General features: G+C 42.6%; 1 long non-coding RNA gene across 1 annotated transcript in view; it reads left to right on the top strand.

The window, feature by feature from the left end:
• Positions 1–20,267: 20,267 nt before the first annotated feature.
• Positions 20,268–22,813, top strand: part of LOC142787527 (uncharacterized) — a 294,797-nt gene continuing 292,251 nt past the window's right edge. Inside the window, exon 1 of the long non-coding RNA XR_012889256.1 lies at positions 20,268–20,510. This is a non-coding gene — a long non-coding RNA (uncharacterized LOC142787527). The remainder of the gene's footprint in view (positions 20,511–22,813) is intronic.

Here is a 22,813-nt window from a genome sequence, read left to right as displayed (position 1 = left end):
TGCTTGCGAGAAGTGCCAAAGTAGGACTAGTTGAAATAGCAACTGTGACAGCTATTTTGTGTTCGTCCTGCTTATATTTGTGCCTTATTTTCGTGTGCTCATTTTCGCATTAGAGCGGCCTGCAGCGAAATTTGAGTGACTTGCCGTTCTTCGTGTGACACTCCAATTGCTCCCTATCGCACTCATTGTTTTGCCCTTGAGGTGAAAGGGTCACCTTTTTCCTGCTCCCTGTTACGAACGGGTGAGTCACAGTTTTGTCTTTCATGCAACTTGCAATATACGACCACTGCTATGTCTCTCTGCACTATTCTTAATTTTGTACATGGTCGACTATATTTCTACGCCTATCGTACCTAGTTTTCTCCAAGGTGTTTCACTTTAGGGAAGGCTGCTTGATATAGTGTCAAGTCGCTTGATATTTCACCCCGCTACCCTAAACCACTTTTCCCTCATCGGCATGTCTAGCACTTTTATGATACCATTTTGACCCCTATCATGAAGTCCACGAGAAAACGCCCTTTCTTAGCTCTCGCATTTGCACATAACGCAGACAAAATCCTCTTTGTTCACGATGCAATTACGATCGTTATGGTGAAGAAAGGAAACTCGGCCGTAAATACCCGTCAGCAAGTCGCTCTGTAAACGCTTACATTGTGCATCTCTGTAGGCAAAACACACATTTAAGGAGAGCTGCTTTTGCACGATCGGCAAATGTCGAGATACATAAGTATACACGGGATCATCAGCATTGCAAGATAGCGTTGTACTTAACGTTTGATCGATATGTGTTACGAAACATGTCTGGCAGGTGTTATTCGAAGAGGTGAATGTTGGTGCGTGGGACGTTGCATAAGTTGGATAAGTAGATTTGGCTCTCTGTACATACGCAGAGCTTATCGGTAAAATATGTTTATGTTGCGACATTCAACCCGAAAGTGCATATATGTGAGTCATTCAAAAAAGGCAAAAATACTCGCTGAACTTTTCGTGGAGAAACTTTTTCTTTTATGGGCACAGAGACAGTTAGCAAGGTATTTCATCATGCCACCATACTTCTAGTATCCTCCTTTCTAGGGCATTCTTATGGGTGAAAGGCAAAGCCTGGTATCATAAGCCATATGCAAACTACAAGAACGTAATAAAGAAACTGAATGTAATAAACAAGTGTGAGATCGAAAGACAACCTCACCCAAATTCTAAAAGAAAATTTCTGTAGACACTCATAGCGCATTCTTTTGTACATAACATGACATAGAGTAAGGCCTATTGAATGTTCTCGCCAGACGATAAGAAGCGTTCTCGTGACGTCAATATCGGATCTACATCGGGGCACCGTAATCTGTTTTTTTGTAAACTTTGTTGGTTTAACCAGTCTTATTTTTATGACATCGTGCTTCCAATTAACCAAAATTTAAGTCCTCAAGTTTCACAGCCATCCAAAGAGCGATGTTAAATTGACCCAAATGGCTGCAGTCTGAAAATACGATCTGTGGTACTAAAGAAAAAAAAAAGAGACAGAAGCAGAAGTTACGGCAAAATGAATGCATAATTTTCTAGTTAGTTCAAAACAGGCAGGGTACAGTTTTTAGGGAAGGCCTAATGAAAAATCTGAAACAAAAATAGGGCACCAAAGGGAAGGTTCGATATTCATGTTTCAGAAAAATGATCCTAAGGGGCGGTGAAAGAAAAAAAAAGATGCCCACTCAACTTTTGCTTTTTTTTTCAGTGTGTATATGAATAAGCTAGCTTAGGCAGACGGGTTAGCGACTATATAGATACGCTGTAAGCATACCGACACATAAATTGGTTGCAGCGCGGGATTGCCACGGAGGAGAAGAGAATAAACTTATATTGAATGCTGGTGAGATAAGGTAGTACTGTTTAGTCTGAAATGGGATGATATATCATCCTGTGCGTCTGCTGCTGTGACAAAATTTTTTGAGGCTTCATGATGGCCCGGCGTTTCGTCCACATGTTTTACCTATATCTTTAGTATGCTCTTCTAGTTGTTGCTGATGCATTCGCTTTATATGGTTGAATTCCTGGTGTCTTATCAGTAAACAGCGTTTCTAGGAGGCATATCCCCGGAACTGTGCTTTAGTTCAAAGAGCCAGAAGAACATCTAGGTGGTAGAAGCAATTTTAAATGAAACGGGCCGATGGCGGGGAGGTGGTGAATCGTAGCTGCGTCATCATTTAACGGCGCACATACTCTAAACGTCATATCCTTTAAAAAAATGAGTAGGAATTAAAATGACCACGCTTTTCTAGTTCCTGTGTGATTAGTGCGCGTAAACTATTCATCGCTCGATGTCGAGTAAGGTGTTTGGGAGTGTTTGGATATTGTTTTTGAGCTTGTGTCTGTTGCTGCTGGGGGAAAGTGGAGGCGGTTTATTCGTATTGTGAAGGAGTGTTTATATCTGCTCTCTAAACAACAGGTTTCAAAACAAAATGCCCGCTTGCACAAGTGTTTTAGCTCTAGTAATCTGTGTCCGGTTCCACGAAGATAGGGTTTCCGATTCCTCTCTCATATGTCACTTCTCCTTTCCTCTTTACTTCCAGTTTTAATGAATCCAAGAAGTGCTTCTTGAATAAGTTGGCACAGTAGCCCCACCGCGGTGGTCTACTGATTGAGGTACTCGTCACCCTGCCTTATATAGCTCTTCTGCAGCTTTCGTAAAGTACGTCTTTCCCTAGTTGCTTTTCAGAGGCCCGGCATGAAATGAAGCGTGTACATTCTCATCTAAGTTTAAACGAATTCTCGATAGAAATATAGGCGTTAAAGTTTAATATACTTTTGATAAGATTTAGGTTGGAACACTATAAGTCGCCTCGATGGTCGTATTTTGATAACATTATCGCTCTCTTAAAAAAATAAAACGAGTTGTCTAAATTAACCTGGATCTTCCTACAATGCTGTCCTTGTAAAACTATGACATAAATTCAAAATAGTAATCACCATCTTTCTCTACGAAATACAAAAACAGACAACTAGTCACGGTCTTTACAGTACTACCATACTCTGGTGCATACCCCAACACTTGTCAGCCTTCAAGGCAGCGAAGGTACTTTCACGCTGGTTGACTCACTAGTGTCGTTGAATGGGTCACTAGTGTAAACGTCCTTACATGCCACCATCCCTGCGTGACACTCGCCATGGTAGCTTAGTAGCTAAGCTGCTTAGCTGCTAAGCCCTAGGATGTATTTTTAATGCTCGGCTACATCAGCTTATTTGCGTTTAACAGGAAATGCAAAACGTTTATCAGCCCCCCCCCCCCCAAAAAAAAAACGAAAGAAAACAGGAGAGGGGAGGAAGGAAGGAAGGAATGTTAGCCTCTTTAGCTTAATTCGCATACAACCTTCAGCAGGTGAAGTAGATCGGAGTGATTGAAAGATCAGTGAAGAAGGAAAGAATATGGAACTGAGGTTTAAAATAAAAACCTAGGTATTCAGAAATAATTTTATAGGTGGTGTCTGCTTTATAATAGCAGCGTCGTACTGCTTCTTCAAAGGCAAACTTCGGTAATATTTCGAGGTCATTGTATCTCGATAAAATACACAGGGCACGTTCATTGACACGTTTCCACCATTTATGCTAAATTACAAGCTTGAGAGATTCTCAGTCTGTTCGCAAACGTATGTTATAGATTGCCTGAAAACGCCCACCTGCCTCGCCCGAATTATCGTGGCATCAAGTTCTGCGAAGGCGATGGAACTGATGGAACGGAGGTGTCACTGTAGCATCTCGTTGTCTGATGTAGATCATGTGTTCAGCCAATGCTTCCTTGGTTGTGCATGGGATTTCTTTTTTCACGTGGGTGGGCGTGCGAAGGTTGGCAAGTGGTAATGCGTGGTGGGCCGCACACGAGTCGCCGCATATGCCTCATAAAAGCATATAAACCCTCGCAGCTGGCATCTGCACTTCGTCTCGGCGGTAGAGTGTCTTTGCTTGCACTGCCAGCTTACCACCCGAAAAGTACGGTAGTACCTTGCCTGCTGAAAAGTGTACATGCGCGCACTTTAACGCACTGAGAAACGTAGCACTTTCCGAAGAAATACTGGGTCCATTGTGACTGCGTCTACCTGTATACGATAGCTGCGCATTGTGAGAAACGCCGCACTTATAGTAATAATCGATCTCATCGATGTCATACAGCCTTCCACAAACGTATGCCCTCTTTATACGACATTAAAATTCCAAGTTTGACTACAAACTTCTTAACGTAAGGATTTTAACCCATCGCCGCTGCCGAAAACTTGGATAGTTTGTAGAAGTGGTACCATCTGTAGCTGTTGTGCGCAACCAGGGAAGCACATACAAAAACCAGTTCTGCTTCATCGTAGAGGAATGGCGATGCCAGTGGACCTCTAAATACGTCCGAATCATAGCTATCAATGTCCATGAGCTCCGAGTAGCTGGTGCACGTGACACGATGAGTCACAGACATGGTTCGGGGTGGTCGGTGGGTTCACCTATATGCTCAGCGTCTGCTCCTTGGGGCTTTCGTAATTTTGGTACTGAGCACTGGTGGGACCCACACGACTTGCAGGATTTCCGATTCTTGCACAGTAGTAGGTTATACGTCAACACCTGACTCGGTTCGGATCCGGTTACGGTATTGCACCTTTTTGATTATTAAAAATATTTTCGAATTTGCAAAGCCTTTCAGCTATTGGGTACATGACAAGAGTGCCTCACAAAGTGGTAAAAAAATCGCTGGTATTGCCCTTTAAAATCAGCAGTTTAAGTATTCTGTTAAATTGAATATGATGATGATAATGATGATGGCCTATCTGTATGGCTTGCACCCACTCCGGGGAAAGTTCGTTTGCATTCGCATCGTATATATTTCTTTATTATTGCTCTTTTTGCTCACTTTCGCTTATGTATTCATTTACACGAGCCTCATTAGGTCACCGGACATTTCTTTTTTGTTTTTCTCGTCCACATTTCTCGAGCCTTTTTTTTTGCACACATTTTCAGGATCTGTCAAACCGTCTGCTACCGCACCAGGTGTCTGGGCGCTTATCAGTCCCGCCGGCGTGCTCAAGCGCGTATACACGCTGGCCTGCGCAAGATGTACTCGACGCATGCGCAGTTCAGCTCTGCAGTGTAATCGCATCCGCTTTGCAAGTGGTCCCAACGTAGCACTTCGCAAGGCTTTTTCCTATTTGGTACGTCGCTCACTAGTGCTTCCCGACGGCCCACAAACGTGTTTCCGAGCAATTGGCTCGTTTTCGAAATAACGGGGAATCATCTGCTCACTAATGAATTAAGTGCGTGGAGACAGTCGGAGATGCGATGGCGGAGAACTGTTGTGAATCAAGTAATTCCGGTGGATATTTGACCGTAAACAAGCAGGAAGTATCTGGATTTCCCGAAGATGAGAGCCCTGCGAATAAACGGACTTTCAGCCATTCTTCGGCAAGTTGCTGGTCCAACATCGCTTACCAAGGTAATAACTTCTTTGTTATGTTTCACGGCACAATAGTTTTGCTACAGCTCAGTTACGAAACTACTCCTCACGAACAGCGTTCTCAGCTTTGTAGGTTTTGCGGCATTTCTGTAGTGTAATGCGGCTCCACGTTGAAGATAACCTGCATCTGTAACTCATCGAAGCTCCTGTCTTGCTAATAAGAGGTTCGCATGCAGGATAAAATAGTATTGCACTGTCCCTTGCAACCAATTTCGTCCCGTTTCGCACATTTACTCAGGAATACTTATTGGCAGTTTTATCTTTACAGCCTCGTAAAATTATTTCGTTCCAACTTCCATAGAGTAAATGCTATAGTGTTGATCAACGCAGCCTAGAATGACTTTGCAATGACAATAAACAAACAGCAATGAAAGAGGACGCTACACCTTCTCAAGCTTGCTGATAGCAGTCTTGCACATTGCCGCACCCTCATTTCACTAGAGGCAAAGTACTAGACGCGCGTGTGCTTAGACAAACCCCAATCGCCGACATATCTGGAGTCCTCTCCCCCCCTGTCCTCCTCCCGCTACATCGTCTTACTATCGCATTCAGCTTTTGGGACTTAAAATGTCGACAATTATTCTATTAACACTGCACGATGAGCTAACGCCTTGCGAAGGCAGAGCAGGAAGTAGACTTGCACCGAGTAATCATAAGTGCGGGCGCCGTAAACGAAGGCTTGTTTCTTTCAGTATTTATTTGTTTCTTTGATGTGTTAACAAGGAACATGCATAGTTATGTTCTTTAAACAGTGCAGGATGTATTCTTTTTTAACACATCCTACAGACTGGGCCATGCACGGGAGTGCGGGCAAGTGTAATCCACCTTTTTTTTGGTACAAAAGTGTTGTATTGCTCAACTAATCTAAGAAAAAATAGAAATGATCAAGCCCTTTTTGTTCACGCAAGTGTGAAATGCGTTAGCTCACTATCGATCATCCTATATCAAGACGAAGTGAAGTTTTGGAGGTGACTATAGGCACCATGCATGCGTTTCGAGCAGCCACATTCACCCGCTGCCTCCAGTGCTAAGTCAGCAATGGCAGCAGATTTGGCGGATTAAGAGAACACACGACGAAAGTGGCGGCCAGCCACGGAGCCGTGCCTTGGTACTTCGATTTAGTTATTTTCATTCCTGTTTGCTTTCAAAGGACCGTAAATTCTTAACAAAAGTGAGGGAGCCATACTCTTTGCGTGCATCTTTTTTTGTTTTTGTTTTTGCCATAACTGTGCATCTGCAGGTGAACGCGGCCACATCATATTCTTGGTGACAACAACAGAGGCGGCGAACACGTTGAACGAAACAGCACGCATGTAGCGCGGGCCGTTTCACTCAATATCCAATCAAAGATTTCTACCCTTGGGCTAACTCGGCGGCGAAACAGAAGACGGAAGAGATTGCGCTATCACGGCCACTGGAAGGGTGCTATCGCAGAGCAATTCTTTATGCCATGCTTTAGTATCTTCCAGTACTCGCGGCTGGCTGATCGCGTTGATAACACAGGATAGTCGCTCAAATTACTGGCCAAGCATGAAAACAACGAATTCGCATCGGAAAAGGAGTCGTTCTGCAATTGCTTTCTGTGCGAGCGTCTGAGTATATCCCACCAAATCAGCGCGTGTTGCCGCTAGAGGCGTCTTTATGACTTACGTTTGCACCGATCCTATATGACAACTTCGTTATGATGGCTTTGCAAGTGTTTTTCGTGGATGATGACGCCCTAACTGTGGATTGATATTTGGGGTTTAACGTCTCAAACCACCATATGAGACACGCCGTAGTGGAAGACTCCGGAAATATCGACCACCTGGGGTTCTTTAACGTGCACCCAAATTGGAGCACATGGGCCTGCAGCATTTTCGCCTCCCTAGAAAATGCAGCCGCCGCCGCCGGAATTCGGCCCTGCGACCTGCGGGTCAGCAGCCGAATACGTGTGCGTTATCTGTTGTACAAACGTGCTTTTTGTTTTTCACTGTTCCCTTGGCTTTCCGTTCCTTCGTTTTCTCGTGTAATATATAAGGATGTGTTGACTCAAAAATAATTATAACAGTTGTTACTTTAGACGCACATCATCCAGTCGTCGTCCATCATCAGTCTGAAGGCTGAGTAGAAAGGAGTTTATCCCAGAAAAGGTAAAGTGAAATAAATTTTCGCATCGGTTGTAAGCGTCACTCAAACTCTAAGAAATTACAGCATCTGCCACGCAATGCAAATGCACAGTGAGATATTTTATTGCACTTGGAAAGAAAGCAGCGGCCATTTATTGACAAAATAATAAACATTGCTAATTCTTTCAGAGGCGCCCACTGAGACAATTGAGGGGACAAGCGTCATCATTATATTGTTACAAAGGACCCGAAAAATGTCGAAATGCTGTGAGAAGGGTTTATGCATTTGGTTTTAATGGCAAGCACCTTCGCATTGCTTTTCTACATACGCCATACTACATGGTAGTTAATATCGTTAGATTCCAGGTCATGTTGCCCTACAATAAAATAGACTGGCCAGCGCAGAAGTCAACATGGTCCTAGGAGTAGGACTGAAAGCCGCTGCTCAATATCTCATTGTAGATGAAAATGCTGACTTACTTGTTTCAGTTATGTTCTAGTATAAAAACAGGCAGAAACTCAATAGCTTCTCCATAAATAACACATGCCTTTGGGAACTTGATATTTACATTACCACAAACATGAGGGAGTTTTTAAAATATACTTGCGCTGGGAGATTTTTGACACCTAATTAAGTGCACTTAACTTTGAACACCGCACGCATCAGTCCCACTAAAGTGTGCTGTGTTTTATATGCGAATATAAATAAAAAGCTTGCTCCGCGTATTGGCTGTCGGTACGTGGATTATCGGTGTACATACTCGAGTGGTGCTGTTCCGCTCAACAACCTGTCATTATCAGTGGACGCTAAAGTGGCACTTGGCCACTTGGCTTATTTATGATGTGGAGGCGCGTACTGCTTACGCTATATAATGACAATGCTATAATCGTTCGTAAGACCCAAGTTCTGCCAATCGTAACCTGGAGACTATCATGGCCAGATGTTGATAGCCCATGGAGCAGAATACATCAAAATGCAAAGCTTTGCTAATTCCGCCTCTATTTGGCCACTGTCCAGATCTTTCCTTTTAAATGAAGACAGGCCTAGACTTTGACTTTTTTCTCAGCTTCCTTATATATGGTACCTGGCAATGCGTGTTGTTGCATGGATAAAAGCTTATGTTACTTGTTTATTTATTCTCTTAATTATTCATATCCCATCAATAATTTTTTGGTATATTAGTTGGATATTGTCACAGTCATAACAACATCAGGACGTCATTATGTGCTCTTTTCTATTATTTCGCAGCGTGCGCGTCAAAAAATTCGCAGCGTGCGCGTTAACTAAAAGCCGAATTCTCCTGTCTTTCATTCCCCATTAGCAGCCATTGGCATGTACATTAGGCAATCTCCGACAAGAAAGGGTCGCTACGTTATACTCGCTGGGCGTAACCTCCTAGGTTTTAGAAAGGTTTATCGAGCGTTGGGCCGCATTGTCATGAATACAGTGAACTAGTATATACCATGAACTCGAGGTGGATAAAGGTGGGAAGTAGACACGAAGCGCAAGCCGTAAGAAAGTGTTTCTGTGCCACCTCTCGTTTAGTCCGTGGAATGTTCTATGTGTTCTATTTTCTTCCCTGATTAACTGCTTGCTTAGCCTGCCCTCTTAGCCGCATGTTCACTTTTGATGGCACTTTGGTAGTGCATTTCTCAAAGAAATTCAGCTTTCCTGGACATGTTGTGCTATTTGTGTACTTGCGCATGTGTTACGCTAAAATTCAATTCCTTTTGCATTTTACGGAATCATCACTTATTTGGAGAATAATTGAGCGGAGTTATTTTAAAGGCCAACTGACCGACTGAAATGTATATTTCAGCATTTGGGCATACGATACATGTGAAACGCAATGGCTGAACATAAATTTTTCACAATCGCGGGCCATCTATGAAGCGTACACTTATCAAAGAGCTGAGGAGTAAACAATTTTTCGAAATGAAATGAACAGATTTTACTTCTGGAGAGATACAAAAAAATGAAGCAAAGCTAAAGGCCATTCGGCCTGACGTGGCTTTGGTACGAGAAAAAAGTTCAGCAAACAGTGCGACATTGAATAATAAGTGTCACAATACAAGGAGCAGCATAATAACAGAAACACAGAAATAGCATAAAAGCAAAAATAGGTGACATATAAGTACAAAAAGTAGGCTGCATAGACACAGAAAATCAGACATCGAGGCTCTTTTTATTACACATAAAAAACACATACACATTGATATATTCATATAATACACTCATATATTCATACATACATCTGCCCATATGTACGTACATGCTACTGTATATACACGCGTTTTGTACCTAAAGGTGAGAGTATATGTGGAACCTAGCCAGAAGTTTATTGGAAATATGATGTTTACAATACTCAATAAATGAGATGTTTTATGTGATATTTGAATTGCGTTGATGAGAGGTTAAAATTTAATTGTTCACCTAAATGATTTATAAGCTGTGGGGCGTGGTATGCAATTAGGGCTCTACCATATTCAGTCCTAGTAGCAGGAACGCGAATTTGTTGCTTACGGAGCGAGTATTTGAGTGCGCCTTCCGGTGCCGTAATAGTGTGCAGTTTATTTTTATAAATGTAAAGTAATACCTTATATTCATACACCTGTCTTGCTTTGAGTATACCATGTTTTATGAATAATGAACCTCTAGGTATCTCCCTTGGGTTGCCATAATAATCATCGAATAAGCGGCGAACCTTTTTTTCTGTAAGATTTCTAGTTTCTTTAAATTCTTCTCACTTGTAGCGCCCATACTAGCATATTGTAATTTAAACGCGAATAAATAAGAGCGTAGTATATCTTTTTTTAGCCAAATCGGTATAATTGGATTTATTTTAAATATACACCCAACAGTCTTACTTAGTTCGAATGCGAGAATATCAACATGAGCATTCCAAGACAAATTTTCTTAGAACCACACTTCGAGGAATTTTTGCGATTTAACCTGCTTTAGAGATAAATATCGGAGCTTTCACAGCGCATACCATGTAGTCTCCTCATAGTTACAGTTGCAGTCACTATAACACAGCTATGAGGAAAAATGTGGATACATTTTTTAGGGGCTCTTCGCTCTTATACGGATGTCATAGGAGACAAAAAATCCAAAATGACCAGTGGTTAAAGTTTTCTTTGCTCGAGATTTCAATGCAATAAATTTATTTGAATAGTTTTGCGTCCTACTTCATTAAAATGTTTCTTTCACAAAACAGAAGCCTTCTGATTCCGCTACTGGGTGTTTAAGTACTAAAAGGAGCATGTCATTAGTCAACAACACTTTTAATTAAAATTACAAGTGTTGTAATTAGCTTTGCTGAATGGTATACGTGTTGTAAGGTCAAATGTATCAGCCATATTTTAACCTTCGTGAATTTGCCAAAAGAACAGTGAATTCATGGCAGATAGATCACTTATTAACTAAGGAACGCTTTAATTCTTACTTGATCTGTTATTACGGCGTTTTGGCTAGACAACGGGGCAATTCTATTGCGTCCATACGATTATGGCATGAAGCCACACTGAACAAAAACAAGAAAACAGTACATTTCAATTAGAGCATGAAATTCACCCATTTTTGTCTCCTTTCTTATTTCACCGGTGTATTTGGTGCTTTACGTGGTGAATTTGTTTTTTCAGAAGCCCAATTTGCTCTTATTAGACATGGCGGGTGAACGCTGATAAATTCATAGAGTTATATACCACGTTGAAAGAAGCTAAGTCCAAAACCTTCCAGTTTTGCCCATCATGAGTCATCACACTCGGTATGGCTTTCTACTCTGAAAAAACCATGAATCGCTTGCAGTAAAAGTGACGCAATGCATCTTCCTGACTCGCCGCGTAGGGATCAAAATATACTGACTTTAGCCGGCACGATGTTCACACCTTCAAGGTTTTACAACTGATCCAAGGGACGATGCCAGCAAGCAGCTTGTGCACCGGCACAGGAAGAGTGGTCAGCTCGTTTTCTCTGCCATAAACACATTCCGGTAATAGCACGCTAATGAATGGGCCAGTCGCACCTACTGTCATTACACACTCACGTACCTTGCTAGCACTCAATAGGAGACGTGATCAGCCGTATTAGTGCTACCCTGCAATGAAGCTCTTTTAGTTCTAGTTCTTTTCTCTATCCGTGTTTGCTTTTTTGATGCACGCGCCAGCTTGGTAGTTCAGTCACAATTTCTAGTCTTCTACAGCATTTTTGCACTCGCCATGAATTCACTGGCTAGTCTTCGACAGCATTTGTTTCTTTTTAGTTTTGCAAATGGCACTGTATCCAATCTTGAGCATGTTTTTTATGTGAACTACGTGCGTTCTGGTATTTTAGTGCAGTTTTATATTATATTTTACAGTATTCATCAGCTAAATTTTTTCTTAAGATCAGGTGCACCATCATTCGCGAAGAAATACGTTGTGAGCTGTGGCAACGGAGAAGAATGGTAATATTTCTTAGCCTTGTACTGTATTTACAAACACATCATTCATTAATCATACACAGAAAAAAAATTCCGCTTAACTATGCGTTAGCGAATGAAGCCACATTTTCTTTTCCAGTTCGGGATTCTGCTTTTCAGTATGCAGTCACTTTGTTTGAAAAAAAAAATCAGATCCCACGTACTGTGGAAATCAATGACATGTGAAGCACGAATGAGGAAGGCTGATATGTCACTTTAAAATGAGCACAACATTACGAGCTGGACGTAAAATATACCGTACATAACCCTCATACTATGATTATCATTTTTGTAAGTGCTATTTAACCTTAGTCGTCTGTTCATGTCACGTAATACCTAATGTCGTATATGTGGAGCTAGTAAAACGGCCGCGAGCACGCTGTGAGTGCAGTATGTAGTCATGTTTTTCGTTACACGCATATCATGATTATCAAGTTGGACGTGTCATTTACCTTCATAGTATATTCACGTCACCTGATACCAAATTTGGTATATTTGAAGCAAGCGGAACAGCGGCGAGCATGATATCAGCGTAGCATGTAATCATGTTTCACATGACACGCATATCAAGGCTATATCATGTTGCGACGTGTCATTTACCGTCATCGTCCCATTCACCTCACGTTATACCGAATTTGGTACATGTCGAGCTAGCGAAGGGGCCGTGACTGCATAATGAGCGTGGTATGTTGTCATATCCTTACATGACATTCATGTCATGATTATCATGTTTGCACCAGACATTCGTCATCCATTAACGCCACATAACACCAAATTTTTTATATGTCAAGCTAGTGTAACAGCCTCGATCGTATTAGGAGCATGGCATGTAGTGATGTTAATACATGACACGCATCTCGTGATTATCATGTTTGCACCAATCATGTACCTTCGTCATTCATTCACGTCCCGTAATGCCCAATTTTGTATATGTGAAGCTTGCGAAACAACCGCGAGCGCACCAAGAGCGTGGCGTGTAGTCACGAGTAGTCATAATATGAAAAGGATGACTTGCATGTCATGATTTCGACGTTAGGGTATGTCACTTATGTTCACTATGCAGTCATGTCAAACCATAGCGGTTTCGCAAAATGCCATGTGAACAAAACCACCACAAAAGCAGCAAGACCAGGAAATAAAATCGTGACATTCATGATATAAATATCACGATTTTCATGTTATCACTGGTCAATTACGCTGGTCATACAGTCATGTTATGTCATATCAATTTTGGTATTGATACAATTATTGAGAGAGCCAGGAGAGCTAAAAGTCGTAAGCGGTTATATAGATCCATACGCTCAAAGTCGCTGAAGTTCGTAAAGAATTTCTTTGCATATAAAATGTGAAAATACTTCAAAGGAATTTATAGATTCGACTGTAGATTGGCTTCCTCAATATACTGTACCTAAAACGTTGCAGCCTAACATGCTTGTTTTCCGGTGGTGAGGCCCAGGGGCTTCTAACGGTAAAAGTTTCATAATATGACATGATAGTTACTCCTGAAGCTTTTGATATGCTTGCACAACTTTTGTGTTAAGTTCAATGTCGCTGGTGGAATGAACTGATTCACGTGCTCGCTTTTTTTTTCGGTGCAGGTGTCAACTTGTGAAAATGGCGTTTTTCTTACAGCGATTGCACGTTTTCATTTTTATGAAGGTGGGCATGTGTTTACGTTCACACATTCACTCCTTCTGCACCCAGTTCTCTTTAATATATTCTGCCATTCTATTTCCTTTGTAATACGTTTTAGGAACCTAGCTACGAGCCAGTTATAATTCACGCCTTTTATTACGATAGTAAATATACGAACTGCAGTGCCTCCATGGCCGCTCCGCACGTCGATACACCCTAGCATGAACACCCTCACCGGGCACTGCGAACGGCATAGCAAACGTGATAATATGTTCTTATTTTATCGTGCAACCGAACAACGTGGAGCAAATGAACATGTGTCTCTTTCTCTCTCTCTACTTTCTTGTCTCTATACATTTTCCCTTTTTTCTGTCTATTACTTTCTCCCTATCCCTCTGTTTCTTTTTCTGTGTTATATATCTTTTTTTCTCATCGGTCTCTCACTCTCGCTTCTTCTTATATAGTTTGGCACTCACACCTGCGGTACACGGTAGTGCGGCTTCACCAATTTTGGCGTCAATACTCATTCAAGCGGTTACGCCACCAATGACGAGGGCAATGGTGGCACCGCTAAATGCGGGAACGGCTGTCTAAGAACTATACACTCAGAAAGAAGAACGTCCTGCGACTCTGCTTGCGAGAAGTGCCAAAGTAGGACTAGTTGAAATAGCAACTGTGACAGCTATTTTGTGTTCGTCCTGCTTATATTTGTGCCTTAATTTCATGTGCTCATTTTTGCATTTGAGCGGCCTGGAGCGAAATTTGAGTGACTTGCCGTTCTTCGTGTGACACTCCAATTGCTCCCTACCACACTCATTGTTTTGCCCTTGAGGTGAAAGGGTCACCTTTTTCCTGCTCCCTGTTATGAACGGGTGAGTCACAGTTTTGTCTTCCATGTAACTTGCAATATACGACCACTGCTATGTCTCTCTGCACTATCTTCGATTTTGTACTTGGTCGACTATATTTCGACGCTAATCGTACCTTGTTTCCTGCAAGGTTTTTCGCTTTAGAAAAGGCTGCTTGATATAGTGTCAAGTCGCTGGATATTTCACCCGACTACGTTAAACCACTTTTCCCTCATCAGCATGTCTAGCGTTTTTTTAGATGCCATTTTGATCCCTGCCACCAAGTCCACGAAGAAATACCCTTTTTTAGCCCTCGCATTCGCACCTAACGCGGACAAAAGCCTCTTTGTTCATGACGCAATAACGATCGGTATGGTAAAGGAAAGAAAACATGGCCGTAAATACCCGTCAGCAAGTCGCTCTGTAAATGCTTACTTTGTGCATCTCTGTAGGCCAAGTACACATTTAAGGAGAGGTGCTCTTGCCCGATCGGCAAATGCCGAGCTACATAAGTATACAAGGGATCCTCAGCATAAGAAGATAGCGTTGTACTTTACGTTTGATCGATATGTGTTACGAAACATGTCTGGCAGGTGTTATTCGAAGAGGTGAAGGTTGGTGCGTGGGACGTTGCATAAGTTGGATAAGTAGATTTGGCTCTCTGTACATACACAGAGCTTATCGGTAAAATATGTTTATGTTGCGACATTCAATCCAAAGGTGCATATATGTCAGTCATTCAAAAAAGATAAAAATACTCGCTGAACTTTTCGTGGAGAAACCTTTTCTTTTATGAGCACAGAGACACTTAGCGAAATATTTCATAATGCCGCCATATTTCTAGTATACTCCTGTCTAGGGCATACTTATGAGTGAAAGGCAAAGTTTGGTATCGTAAGCCATATGCAAACCACAAGAACGTATCAAAGGAACTGAATGCAATACACAAGTGCGAGATCGAAGGATTACCTCACCCAAATTCTAAAAGAAAAATTCTGTAGACACTCATAGCGCATTCTTTTGTACAGAACATGACATAGAGTAAGGCCTATTGAATCGTCTTGCCAGATGATAAGGAGCGTTCTCATGACGTCAATATCGGATCTACATCGGGGCACCGTAATGTGTTTTTTTGTAAACTTTGTTGGTTTAACCAGTTTTATTTTAAGGACATCGTGCTTCCTACTAACCAAAATTTAAGTCCCCAAGTTTCACAGCCACCCAAAGAGCGATATTAAATTGACCCAAATGGCTGCAGTCTGAAAAAACAATCTGTGGTACTAAAGAAAAAAAGAGAGGTAGAAGTAGAAGTTACGGCGAGAATGAATGCATAATTTTCTAGTTAGTTCAAAACAGGCAGGGTACAGTTTTTAGGGAAGGCATAATGAAAAATCTGAAAAAAAATAGGGCACCAAAGGGAAGGTTCGATATTCATGTTTTAGACAAAATGATCCTAAGGGGCAGTGAAATAAAAAAAAAGATGCCCACTCAGCGTTTGCATTTTTTTTTAGTATGTATATGAAATAAGCTAGCTCAGGCAGACGGGTTAGCGACTATATAGATACGCGGTAAGCATACCGACACATAAATTGGTTGCAGCATGGGATTGCCACGGAGGAGAAGAGAATGAACTTATATTGAATGCTGGTGAGATAAGGTAGTAGTGTTTAGTCTGAAATAGGATGGAATATCATCTTCTGCGCCTGCTGCTGTGACAAAAATTTTTGAGGCTTCATTATGGCCCGAGGTTTCGTTCACATGTTTTACCTATATCTTTAGTATACTCTTCTGGTTGTTGCTGATGCATTCGCTTTCTATGGGTGAATTCCTGGTGTCTTATCTGTAAAGAGCGTTTCTAGGAGGCATATCACCGGAACTAAGCTTTAGCTCAAAGAACCGGAAGTACATCTAGGTGGTAGACGTAATTTTATAAGAAACGGGGTGAGGGCGGGGAGGTGACGAATCGTAGCTGCGTCATCATTTAACGGCGCACATACTCTAAACGTCATATCCTTTTAAAACATGACCAATAGGAATTAAAATGACCAAGTTTTTCTATTTTCTGTGTGATTAGTGCACGTAAACAATTCATCGCTTGGATGTCACGTAATATATTTGGGAGTGTTGGGATATTGTTTTTGAGCTTGTGTGAGTTGCAGCTGGGAGACAGTGGAGGTGGTTCATTGGTAATGTGAATGATTGTTTATTTCTAGTCTCTAAATGACAGATTCTAAAACGAAATGCCCGCTTCCACAAGCATTTTTATTTCCAGTAATTGATTTGATTGATTTGTAGGGTTTAACGTCCCAAAACCACGATATGATTATGAAAGACGCCGTAGTGGAGGGCTCCAGAAATTTGTACCACCTGGGTTTCTTTAACGTGCCCCAAATCTGAGCACACGGGCCTACAACATTTCCGCCTCCATCGGAAATGCAGCCACCACAGCCAGGATTCAATCCCGCAATTTGCGGGTCAGCAGCCGAGTACCTTAGCCACTAGACCACCGCGGCGAGGCATTTTAGCTCCAGTAGCCTGTGCCGTTTTCCCTGAAGATCGAGTTTCCGATTCCGCTTTCATATGTCACTTCTTCTTCCCTCTTCACTTCCAGTTTTAATAAATCCAGGAAGTGCTTCTTGGATAAGTTTGCACAGTAGCCCCACCATGGTGGTCTAGTAATTGAGGTATTCGTCGCCCTGCCTGATAAAGTTCTTCTGCAGTTTTCGTAAAGTACGTCTTTCTCTAGTTGCTTTTCAGAGGCACAGCATTGAATGAAGCGTGTACCTTCTCATCTCAGTTTAACCGACTTCCAGATTAGAAATGTAGGTCTTAAAGTTTAAAATACTTTTGATAAGTTTTAGGTCGGAACACTATAACTAGCCCCGATGATCGTGTTTTGATATTTATTATAGCTCTCGAATTTATGGCGCGTGACTTAAAAAATAAAACCAGTTGTCCAAATAAATTCAACATAGTAATCACCATATTTCGCTACGAAATACAAAAGCTAGATAACTAGTCACGGTTTTTACAGTACTACCATACTCTGGTGCATCCCCAACATTTGTCAGCCTTCAAGGAAGTGAAGGTACTTTAATGCTGGTTGACTCACTAGGGTGGTCGAATGAGTCACTACTGTAAACGTCTTTACATTCCACCATACGGGCTAGACACTTTCCATGGTAGCTTAGTAGCAAAGCTTCTTAGCTGCTAAGCCTTAGTATGTATTGTTAATGCTCGGCTATGTTAATGCTCAGCTCGCCTTTGGCTGGGAGTTGCTTTCACGAAAGCTTATACCACGTTAATCGGAATTACTGACAGTGCGGCGTGCGATGTTTGCGGCACTGACGAAAATATCGAACACCTGCTGTGCCAGTGTCCTCCATTTGCCTCAGATAGACAAGTACTTGCCAACGCAATGCGGCGATTGGTTGATCGGCCTCTTTTTGTGCAGGTGATATAACAGCAACGTCCACATGCCTCGACAGCCCACAAGGCAGTGAAAGACCTGCTGTGTTTCCCGAGAAAGACAGGCTTGTGTGAACGCCTCTGACATGCGGTAGAGTTTACACGCTGCAGTGAATTTCCTGTTAGTCTCTCCCCCACCCTTTTTTTCTCTTCCCTCTGTTCTCTCTTTCTCGTCTTTCCTGTCCCCTTCCCTAATACCCTAGTGTAAGGTAGCCAACCGGATGTCTTTCTGGTTAACCTCCCTGCATTCTCCCTTTTGTTGCTTCCTTCCTTCCGTCCTCGGCTACATCAGCTTCATTGCGTTTAACGGAAAATGCAAATTGCCTATCGACCCTCCTTCACCCCCCACCAAAAAAACGTAAGAAAACAGGAGAGGGGAGGAAGGAAGGGATGTTAGCCTCTTTAGTGTAACTCGTATACTACCCTGAATAGTTCAAATACATTGGAGTGATTCAAAGAAGAGTAAAGGAGGAAAGAATATAAAACTGAGGTTTAAACTACGAACCCAGGTAGTTGGAGTTAATTTTAGAAGCGGTGTATGCTTCATAATAGCAGCGTTGTACTGCCTCTTCGAAGGTCAATTTTGGTGACTTTTTGAGGTCAATTTATCTCGATAAAATACACCCGGCAGGTTCATTGACACGTTTCCGCTATTTATTCTAAATTACAAGCTTGAGAGATTCTCAGTCCGTTTGCAAACGTATTTTATAGATTACCTCTAAACGCCCATTCGCCATGCCTGAATCATTGTGACATCAGGTTCTGCGAAGGCGATGGAAGTGACGGAAAGGATGTGCCACTTTAGCATCTGGGTGTCTGCTGTAGATCGTGTGTTCGGCCAGTGCTTCCTTGGTTGAGCATGCGAATTTGTTTTTCACGTGTGTGGACGTGCGAAGGTTGGCAAGTTGTAATGCGTGGGGGGCCGCACACGAGTCGCCGCATAAGCCTCATAACAGCATAAAAACTCTCGCAGCTGCTGACTACACTTCGTCTCGGTGGTGGAATGTCTTAGCTTGCACTGCCGGCTTACTGCACGAAAAGTACGGTAGTGCCTTGCCTGTTGAAAAGTGTACATGCGCGAACTTTAATGCACTGAGAAACGAAGCACTTTTCCAGGCAGATGTGGTCCACTGTGACCACATCTGCCTATATACGATAGCTGCTCATTGTCAGAAACGTACGCACTCGTAGTAATGATCAATCTATCGATGTAATACAGCCCTCCACAAATGTATGCCCTCTTTTTTTGACACTAAAATTCTAAGTTTCACTACGAACTTATTAACGTAAGCATTTTAACCTATCACCGCTGCCGAAAACTTGGATAGTTTGTAGAAGTGGTGCCATCTGTAGCTGTTGTGCGCAACCAGGGAAGCACATACAAAAACATGTTCTGCTTCATCGAAGAGGAACGGCGATGCCAGTGGACCTCTAAATACGTTCGAATCATAGCTATCAATGTTCGTCAGCAACGAGTAGCTGGTGCACGTGACACGATGAGTCACAGACATGGTCCGGGCTGGTCGGTGGGTTCACCTATATGCTAAGCGTCTGCTCCTTGGGGCTTTCGTACTTTTGGTACTCAACGCTGGTGTGACCCGCAAGACGTGCAGGATTTCCGATTCTGCAGAGTAGTACGTTACACGTCTACACATGACTCGATTAGGTTCTGGTTGCGGTATTGCGCCTTTTTGTTTATTAATATATTTTCGAATTCGCAAAGCATTTTAGCTATCGGGTACATGACAAGGGTGTCTCACGAACATGGTCAAAAAATCGCTAGTATTGCCCTTTAAAATCAGCAGTTTAAGTATTTGTCAAATTGAGTATGATGATGATATTGATGATGGCCTATCTGTATGGCTCACACCCACTCTGGGGGAAATTGCTTTTGCATTCGCATCGTATTTCTTTATTATTTCCCTCTTCGTTTTCTTTCTCTTATGTGTTCGTTTACACGAGCATTCTTAAGTCGCCGGACATTTCTTTTTTGTTTTTCTCGTCCACACTTCTCAAGACTTTTTTTTTTCCACTTGTTCTCCGGATCTGTCAAATGGTTTGCTACCGCACAAGGTGTCTGCGTGCTTATCAGTTCCGCCGGCGTGCTCAAGCACGTATACACGCTGGCCTTCGCAAGATGTACTCGGCGCATGCGCAGTTCAGCTCTGCAGTGTAATTGCATCCGCTTTGCAAGTGGTCCCAACGTAGCACTTCGCAGGGCATTCTCCTATTTGGTACGTCGCTCACTAGTGCTTCTCGACTGGCACACGATCGTGTTTCCGAGCAATTGGCTCGTTTTTGAAACCAGGGGGATCGTCTGTTCACTAATGAATTAAGTGCGTGGAGACAGTCGAAGATGCGATGGCGGAGAACTGTTGTGAATCAAGTAATTCCGGTGGATAGTTGACAGTAACCAAGCAGGAAGTATCTGGATTTCCTGAAGATAAGAGCCCTGCGAATAAACGGACTTTCAGCCATTCTTCGGCAAGTTGCTGGTCCAACATCGCTTACCAAGGTGATAACTTCTTTGTTATGTTTCACGGCACAATAGTTTTGCTACAGCTAAGTTACGAAACTACTCCCCACGAACAGTGTTCTCAGTTTTGTAGGCTTTGCGGCACTGTAGTGTAATGCGGTTCCACGTTGAAGATAACCTGCATCTGTAAATCATCGAAGCTCCTGTCTTGCTAATAAGAGGTTCGCATGCAGGATAAAATAGTATTGGCACTGTCCCTTGAAATCAATTTCGCCCCGTTTCGCACATTTAGTCAGGAATACTTATTGGCAGTTTTATCTTTACAACCTCGTAAAAATATTTCATTCAAACTTCCATAGAGTAAATGCAAGTGTTGATAAACGCAGCCTAGAATGACTTTGCAATGACGATAAACAAACAGCAATGAAAGAGGACGCTAAACCTTCTCAAGCTTGCTGATAGCAGTCTTGCACATTACCGCACCCTCATTTCACTAGAGGCAAAGTACTAGACGCGCGTGTGCTTGAACAATACCCAATCGCCGACATATCTGGAGTTTTCTTCCCCCCCCCTCCTCCTCCCGCTACATCGTCTTACAATCAATTTCGACTTTTGGGACATAAAACGTCAACAATTGTTCTATTAACACTGCACGATGAGCTAACGCCTATAGCGAAGGCAGAGCAGGAAGTATACATGCACCGAGTAATCATAAGTGAGGGCGCCGTAAACGAAGGCTTGTTTCTTTCAGTATTTATTTGTTTCTTTGATGTGGTAAGAAGGAAAATGCATAGTTATGTTCTTTAAACAGTGCGGGATGCATTCTTTTTTAACACATCCTACAGACTGGGCCATGCACGGGACTGCGGGCAAGTGTAAGCCACCTTTTTTGGGTACAAAAGTGTTGTATCGCTCAACTAATCCAAGAGAAAAAAAGAAATGATCAAGCCCTTTTTGTTCACGCAAGTGTGAAATGCGTTAGCTCACTATCAATCATTCTATATCAAGACGAAGTGACGTTTTGGAGGGGACTATAGGCACCATGCATGCGTTTCGAGCAGCCACATTCACCCGCTGTCTCCAGTGCTAAGTCGGCAATGGCAGCAGATTTGGCGGATTAAGGGAACACACGACGCAAGTGGCGGCCAGCCACGGTGCCGTGCCTTGGTACTTCGCTTTAGTTGTTTTCATTCTCGTTTGCTTTCAAAAGACGGTAAATTCTTAACAAAAGTGAAAGAGCCATACTGTTTGCGTGCATCTTTTTTTGTTTTTGTTTTTGCCATAACTGTGCATCTGCAGGTGAACACGGCCACATCATATTCCTGGTGACAACGACAACAGAGGCGGCGAACACGTTGAACGAAACAGCACGCATGCAGCGCGGGCCGTTTCACACAATATCCGATCAAAGCTTATTACCCTCGGGCTAACGCGGCAGCGAAACAGAAGACGGAAGAGATTGCGCTATCACAGCCACTGGAAGGGTGCTATCGCAGAGCAATTCTTTATGCCATGCTTTCGTATCTTCCAGTACTCGCGGCTGGCTGATCACAGGCCAAGCATGAAAACCATGAATTCGCATCGGAAAAGGCGTCGTTCTGCAATTGCTTCCCTGTGCGAGCGTCTGAGAATATCCCACCAAATCAGCGCGTGTTGCCGCTAGAGGCGTCTTTATGACTTACGTTTGCACCAATCCTATATGACAACTTCATTATGATGGCTTTGCAAGTGTTTTTCGTGGATGATGACCCTTAACTGTGGATTGATATGTGGTGTTTAACGTCCCAAACCACCATATGAGAGACGCCGTAGTGGAAGATTCCGGAAATATCGACTACCTGTGGTTCTTTAACGTGCACCCAAATTTGAGAACACGAGCCTACAGCATTTTCGCCTCCCTAGAAAATGCAGCCGCCGCAGCCGGAGTTCAGCCCTGTGACCTGCGGAAAGAGAACTGGAAAAGAGAAAGGAAGAGAACAAATGACGAAAATTACCAATAAATAAAAAGACGGAAAATAGGAACAAGAAACTGAAGAAGAGAAATAAAAAAAAAAGAGGCGGAAAGAAAGAGATAACAGCAGGGAAACAAAGAAGGCTGCGCAGCTCCTCACTCCGTTCAGGATTGGCACCACTTGCGCGATGCTGCCTTAGCTATATCTGTTGTAACCCATGCAGCAATTTTATAAATGATTTCGTTCAATGATAAAGTTCAATGTGATATTGAAAACTTCTCATTTATAGAAGCAACCAAGGCATTGCTTAAATACTTCCTGACACCAGATCTGCACGAGCGACCGTAGACTAGTAATGATGCCGTATACCGCATATGATTACCGCTCCCC

Source organism: Rhipicephalus microplus, chromosome 2, assembly GCF_043290135.1.
Source record: "Rhipicephalus microplus isolate Deutch F79 chromosome 2, USDA_Rmic, whole genome shotgun sequence".
Taxonomy (NCBI): Eukaryota; Metazoa; Arthropoda; class Arachnida; order Ixodida; family Ixodidae; genus Rhipicephalus; species Rhipicephalus microplus.
Note: the sequence above shows the minus strand (reverse complement) of the source record. Positions and strands in the feature narration are given on the sequence as shown.